At 50.6% G+C, this 7,727-nt stretch overlaps 1 protein-coding gene across 1 annotated transcript in view; it reads right to left on the reverse strand.

The window, feature by feature from the left end:
- LOC143955614 (uncharacterized) overlaps positions 1-7,727 on the reverse strand; it is a 347,615-nt gene that overhangs the window by 334,026 nt on the left and 5,862 nt on the right. The window lies entirely within an intron of this gene.

Below are 7,727 nucleotides of genomic sequence, written 5' to 3' on the forward strand. Positions count from 1 at the left end.
ATCAAGAAATCTCTCTACCCCTATTCAGATCCTCGGATTCCTCAGATATTCATCCTCTTGATGTTGGAAGCTCTCTAAAGCTCTACTTGGAAGCTACAGCTCCGTTCCGGCAGTCGGACTTCCTGTTCGTTCTGTTCTGTGGTAAGAACAAGGGCACTAGAGCATCAGTCAGGGCAATCGCTGCATGGATAGTTCAAGCAATCCAGTGGGCATACAGAGATAAGGGCTTGGCTCCTCCTCAGGCGGTGACGGCACATTCAACCAGAAGTCTTTCGACCTCGTGGGCGGCTTCTCGCCATGTGGCCCCTGACGTGATATGCAGGGCAGCCTCGTGGTCTTCCATTCACACCTTTATGTCTCATTATTGTGTTGAGCCAGCGGCTTTATCCTCAGTTGATTTTGGTGTTAAAGTTTTGTCAGTTGACGGTGTCAAATAAATCTTTGTTAAGCAGCATTTTTGCCCACCCGAGTGTGTCTTGGCGAGTTATTTCCCACACGTAGGCTGCCATGGAGTCTGTCAGGAAAACGGAAAATTTATGTCAAATACTTACCGTAATTTTCCTTTCCTGATGGACTCCATGGCAGCAGGAGTTCCCTCCCAAATGGCTGGAGTAGGATAGTTACCGAACACGGCCTGTGGCAGGGAGCAAAGATTTATGGGAGTGTCGTCCTATAGGGTAATGGAGGCGGGACTAAACCCACACGTAGGCTGCCATGGAGTCCATCAGGAAAGGAAAATTACGGTAAGTATTTGACATAAATTTTCCGTTATATATATATATATATATATATATATATACACACACACACATATTTGTTTGTTTGTTTGTTTGTATTTTTATGTATTTTCTTTTTAAATATAAATATATATATATATATACACACACACACACACATATTTGTGTGCAATTAAATTCATAAAAGTGTATTTTTTTTAAAATTGCATTGGAAAAAACTCTGAGCAAATACCGCTTGAGGTCAAAAAATTGCAACAACCGCCACTTTATTCCCTAGGGCCTAGGGAATAAAATGGTGGTTGTTGCAATTTTTTACGTAGAAATAAATTGAAAAAAAAAAAAAACATAAAAAAGGAAATAAATATATTTAATGATTTATTTTTATGTATTTTCTTTTTAAATATATATATATATAAAAGAAAATACATAAAAATAAATCAATATATTACTTTTTTTTTTTTATGTATTTGATTTCTTTCTATTTATTTTTATATGTGTATGTACATTTACGGCGGGTGCCTCTTTGTTTTCTTTTTCTCTTTTTCGGTCCATCGGCAGAGCGAGAGAAGAAGAAGAATGGACTTCGTGGGACGTTTTTATTTTTTTCATTTTTTAATAAAGGACTTGTCTCAAGCCGTGTCTTGTCATTTGTACCATTTTGACGCTTTTTTTGTGAAATGGTAGGGGTAGGGGTACAGGCGGGGGGAGGCCGGGATCTGCGGGTCCCCTTGTTAAAGAGCGCATCCAGATTCCGATAAGCTCCCCCGCCTGTAGACCCCCACAACCACCGGGCAAGGGTTGTGGGGATGAGGCCCTTGTCCCCATCAACATGGGGACAAGGTGCTTTGGCTACCCCAAAGCACCCTCCCCATGTTGAGGGCATGTGGCCTGGTATGATCCAGGGTGGTGTTGCTCTCGTCCTCCCCTTCATTTCTTGGGGCCTGCCAGGTTGCGTGCTCGGATAAGGGTCTGGTATGGATTTTTGGGGGGAACCCCACACAATTTTTTTTTTAATTTTGCCGCGGGGTTCCCCTTAAAATCCATACCAGACCTGAAGGGCCTGTTATGGAATTTAGGGGGACTCCCACGCAATTTTTTTTTTACATTTTGGTTCGGGGTTCCCCTTAATATTCATACCAAACCCAAAGGGCCTGGTAATAGACTGGGGGATCCCATGCCGTGTTTTTTCAATGACTTCTTTTATCTGTATTGCCGGGACCAACAATTCATTATAGCCACGGGTAGATTTAAATGACTTTTTTTCACCTGCTTAGCGTCATATCCAGAGGTTGTCTTTGGGAAATAGACGTATGAGTGCTGCCGGCATTGCTGCAGAGGTTGTAGGGGTTGGGGGTCAGCCTGTCAGTGCTCAGACCATACGCCGCACACTGCATCAAATTGGTCTGCATGGCTGTCGTCCCAGACCTACTCTCAAGAATTAATCGGTTCCCGACCGGCGCACGCCGATGTACGTCGGCAGAATGGCACGGGCAGGCAAATGGTCGTACTTGTATGTCCCTTTAAATTTTCCCGCCCTGCCATCGCGAGCGCGCCACCAGTCGGGACCCCCGTGAGTCCGGTCGCGGGTCCACGGACTCGATCGCCGCGGGCATACCCGCGATCGTCTCACGGGGGGCGGCCGAATGGAGGAAATGCCGTTGTAAACAGCATTTCCCCATTCTGCCTAGCAACTAGTGACGCTGATCTCTGCTCCATGTGATTGGAGCAAAGATCAGTGTTCACTAAATGAAAGCCCAGCCCCCCCCCCAACAGTTAGTGACATGCCCCTAGGAACACTTAACCCCTACACTGCCACCCGCTGGTTAACCCCTTCACTGCCAGTGTCATTTACACAGGAATCACTGCATTTATATAGCAGTGATTGCTGTATAAATGACAATGGTCCCAAAAATGTGTCAAAATGTCCGATGTATCCGCCATAATGTCGCAGTCACAATAAAAATCGCTGATCGCCGCCACTACTAGTAAAAAAAAATTTATAAAAATGCCATAAAACTATCCCCTATTTTGTAAATGCTATAACTTTTGCGCAAACCAATCAATAATCGCTTATTGCGATTTTTTTTTTATACCAAAAATATGTAGAAGAATACGTATCGGCCTAAACTGAGGGGAAAATTTTTTTTTTTATATATATTTTTGGGGGATATTTATTATAACTAAAAGTAAAAAAATAATGCGTTTTTTTCAAAATTGTCGCTCTATTTTTGTTTATAGCGCAAAAAATAAAAAACGCAGAGGTGATCAAATACCACCTGTTTGTGGGAAAAAAAAGGACGTCAGTTTTGTTTGGGAGTCGCGTCGCACAACCGCGCAATTGTCAGTTAAAGCGACGCAGTGCCGAATCGCAAAAAGTGGTCTGGTCTTTGACCAGCAAAATGGTCCGGTCTGAAGTGGTTAAAGTAATTAACACAAGGACGCAGTACGGAGGGGGGGGGGCGGGGGCAGAAGGGCACAGTAAAGGGTGATCGGGAGGGCACAATACAGGTTTCGGGATGCTGCCCTGGACACAGCCATCCCGGGACAGCTTAACAAAAAGCGTGACTGTCCCGGCAAATCCGGGACGGTTGTGCTGTCCTGGACACAGCCACCCCGGGACAGCTTAACAAAAAGCGTGACTGTCCCAGCAAATCTGGGACGGTTGTGCTGCCCTGGACACAGCCACCCCGGGACAGCTTAGCAAAAAGCGTGACTGTCCTGGCAAATCCGGGACGGTTGTGCTGCCCTGGACACAGCCATCCCAAGACAGCTTAACAAAAAGCGTGACTGTCCCGGCAAATCCGGGACGGTTGTGCTGCCCTGGACACAGCCATCCCGGGACAGCTTAACAAAAAGCGTGACTGTCCCGGCAAATCCGGGACGGTTGTGCTGCCCTGGACACAGCCATCTTGGGACAGCTTAACAAAAAGCGTGACTGTCCCGGCAAATCCGGGACGGTTGTGCTGCCCTGGACACAGCCATCTTGGGACAGCTTAACAAAAAGCGTGACTGTCCCGGCAAATCCGGGACGGTTGTGCTGCCCTGGACACAGCCATCCCGGGACAGCTTAACAAAAAGCGTGACTGTCCCGGCAAATCCGGGACGGTTGGAAAGTTTGATGTTATGCAAGATTATCATGGGGCCCCCCATGCACCTGAGGCCCCTGGACACTGTGGACTAGCAGCTCTTAGTCCCCTTTGGAAAATAGCACAAAATGTTGTAGAACTGCTCCCGCTCCCACTGTTTGCAGGTACTACTAGCTGTCCTGGTTGCTCCGAGGATCTCCAAGGACAAGGGATAAAAGGGTTATGTACAAAGATGTCCTCCTGAAATTTTGATACATGTGGCAGTCTCTCCCCTTGTGGATCCCTTGGGGTGCTGATGTACTCACTGATGTACTCACTCTGTCCTCCTTGCCCCCTGCTGCTCTTAGGATTCCTTCTCAAACCGGAAAATAAAGGGATTCTTCCCAGGTAGCCCGAGCCCAGTCTGGAGGCAAAGCCCCCCCCCCCTTAGACCTATGGGACCCCACCTAGGCCACCCACAGCCACCCTAGCACTCCATCTTACATGCAACTCCCAGCTGGCATGGCACCGCCATATTTAAGGGCTGACCCAAACCACCCTATCGGGACATTCTGGCTGGGGATTAGCCAAGTTCCCTCAAGAATGCAGCTCAGGACCTCCTGGCCTCCACCCACTAACTTCCACATGCTTCTACAAGCTTCTAGATCCAAGGGAGGTCCAAGAGACCTGCCTCTGTGAAGTCACCCAGCCAGGACCACCAGGTGGAAAAGGCCTGAAATAAGGAAACTGTTGCAATTTCCTCTTGGGATTAGATACACTTTCAGAAAGCTCTCTAAATTTGTGAGGGTTGTCCTTTGTGTGGTGAAGTCTTGGATTTAATGTCATGTCTTCAGCTTGGGATAAGGTCCTTCAAAAATGTTAAGCTTTATTTTCTGCAGACATTTCTACAATGCAAGCTGTGCTACCTGTACCTGTTCAAAGCATAGACTGCCTACAAAAAAAAGGAGCCACTCACAACTCAGGTCACAAGACATCACAGAGAATGTATTTGTCCATATGTGGTCATGGTGGGTATCTGTGCCCCTGCATCATGTATGTTACATGAACCTGACCCCTGCACAATGTACGTTTAATATACCTTGACCCCTGCACCCTGTACATTACATACACCTGACCTCTGCACCGTGTACATGACATACACCTGACCTCTGCACTGTGTACCTTACATACACCTGACCCCTGCACTGTGTACATGACATACACCTGACTCCTGCACAGTGTATCTTACATACACCTGACACCTGCGCTGTGTATGTTACACACACCTGAACCCCTGAGCTGTGTATGTTACACTCATCTGTGCCCTTGCATCATGTATGTTACATGAACCTGACCCCTGCACCATGCACATTTAATACACCTGACCCCTGCACCGTGTACATTACATACACCTGACCCCTGCACCACGTATATTACATACACCTGACCCCTGTACCGCATATATTACATACCCCTGACCCCTGCACCGCATATATTACATAACCTGACCCCTTCACTGTGTACATTACATACACCTGACCCCTGCACCACATATATTACATACACCTGACCCCTGCATCGTGTACCTAAAGCCGCGTACACACGTAGCCGTCTGTCCGACGTACTTAGTCTGGCGGACGTCCGCCAAACTGTCCGTCGGAATTTTCGAACGGGCTACTTGCCCACACACGCCACTTTTTCAGCGGACTAATACGGCGTACTAAGTCCTCCGTACTTTAGAAATGAACGGACTCGCCCACACACGCGGAGGAAAGTCCGCTCATTTCGAGCGCGTCTCCAGGTAGGCAGGGCCCGCAAAGGAGACGTCGCTGGCCCCGCCGCCTGGTATGGACTTAGAGGGGAACCCCCAACGCCGAAAAAAAACGGCGTGGGGGTCCCCCCAAGTCCACAACAGACCCTTGTCCGAGCACGCTACCCGGCCGGCCAGGAAAGGGGGGCGAGCGAGCGCCCCCCCCCCCCTCCTGAGGCCGCGTGCCCTCAACATGGGGGGTGCCTTGGGGAAGGGGGGGGCCGCGCGGCCCCACCACCCCAAAGCACCTTGTCCCCATGTTGATGAGGACAAGGGCCTCTTCCCGACAACCCTGGCCGTTGGTTGTCGGGGTCTGCGGGCGGGGGGCTTATCGGAATCCGGGAGCCCCCTTTAATAAGGGGGCCCCCGGATACCGGCCCCCCACCCTATGTGAATGAGTATGGTTTACAATGTACCCCTACCCATTCACCTGTAAAATAAAAGTACAAAAAAAAACACAACACACGAGATAAAATACTTTATTGCACAGCTCCGGGGGTCTTCCGTCTTCGGGGGTCTTCTCGCCGGACTCCTCCGCTATCTTCTTGTAGCTCTTTTGCTAGCGGAGGAGTCCGGCTTTCTTCCTCGCCGCCGGCCTCTTCTCCCGACTTCGGGGGTCTTGTCCCCCTCTTCGGTTCTTCTGCCGGGCCACCGCTCCTTCTTTTAGCTCTTTTACAGGCGGTGGCCCGGTCTTCTGTCGCCGCTGCCGCCGCCGCCTTCCGTTCTTCTTCTTCTTCTTCTCCAGGAGATGTTGACTCGACGCTCTCTCCGGCCACAATGCCAGGGACGCACTGCGCGGCCACTTATATAGGGACAAGGGGGCGGTGTCACATGGCTTTATGTCACATGGGTTGGTCACATGGGTTGATGTCACATGAGGACTGTGACATCGTAAGGGGGCGGGGTCACCATGTGACACCAACCCATGTGACATAAAGCCATGTGACACCGCCCCTTGTCCCTATATAAGTGGCCGCGCAGCGCGTCCCTGGCATTGTGGCCGGAGAGAGCGTCGAGTCAACATCTCCAGGAGAAGAAGGAGAAGAAGAAGAAGAAGAACGGAAGGCGGCAGCAGCGACAGAAGACCGGGCCACCGCCTGTAAAAGAGCTAGAAGAAGGCGCGGTGGCCCGGCAGAAGAACCAAAGAGGGGGACAAGACCCCCGAAGTCGGGAGAAGAGGCCGGCGGCGAGGAAGAAAGCCGGACTCCTCCGCTAGCAAAAGAGCTACAAGAAGATAGCGGAGGAGTCCGGCGAGAAGACCCCCGAAGACGGAAGACCCCCGGAGCTGTGCAATAAAGTATTTTATCTCGTGTGTTGTGTTTTTTTTTGTACTTTTATTTTACAGGTGAATGGGTAGGGGTACATTGTACCCCATACTCATTCACATAGGGTGGGGGGCCGGTATCCGGGGGCCCCCTAATTAAAGGGGGCTCCCGGATTCCGATAAGCCCCCCGCCCGCAGACCCCGACAACCAACGGCCAAGGTTGTCGGGAAGAGGCCCTTGTCCTCATCAACATGGGGACAAGGTGCTTTGGGGTGGGGGGCCGCGCGCCCCCCCCTTCCCCAAGGCACCATCCATGTTGAGGGCACGCGGCCTGGTACGGCTCAGGAGGGGGGGGGGGGCGCTCGCTCGCCCCCCTTTCCTGGCCGGCCGGGTAACGTGCTCGGACAAGGGTCTGTTGTGGACTTGGGGGGGACCCCCACGCCGATTTTTTTCGGCGTTGGGGGTTCCCCTTTAAGTCCATACCAGGCGGCGGGGCCAGCGACGTCTCCTTCGCGGGCCCTGCCTACCTGGAGACCCGCTCGAAATGAGCGGACTTTTCTCCGGGCGGGAAAAGTCCGCTCATTTCAAAAGTACGGCGGACTGGCATACACACGGCCGGATTGTCCGCCGAAATGCGAGTACGGCGGGCAGATTGATGTGCAACACGAAATTCTAAGTCCGCCGTACTGTCGGGTCAAAAAAGTATGCCGGAGGCTACACACGGGGGGATTGTTTGGCGGACTTGAGTTTGCCGGACTTTTCCACTGGATTGTTTGATCGTGTGTACGCGACATAACATACACCTGATCCCTGCACCATGTACATTACATACATCTGACCTCTGCACCAT

Source organism: Lithobates pipiens, unplaced genomic scaffold, assembly GCF_037356315.1.
Source record: "Lithobates pipiens isolate NorthernLeopardFrog02 unplaced genomic scaffold, aLitPip1_a1.2 Scaffold_35, whole genome shotgun sequence".
Classification (NCBI taxonomy): Eukaryota; Metazoa; Chordata; class Amphibia; order Anura; family Ranidae; genus Lithobates; species Lithobates pipiens.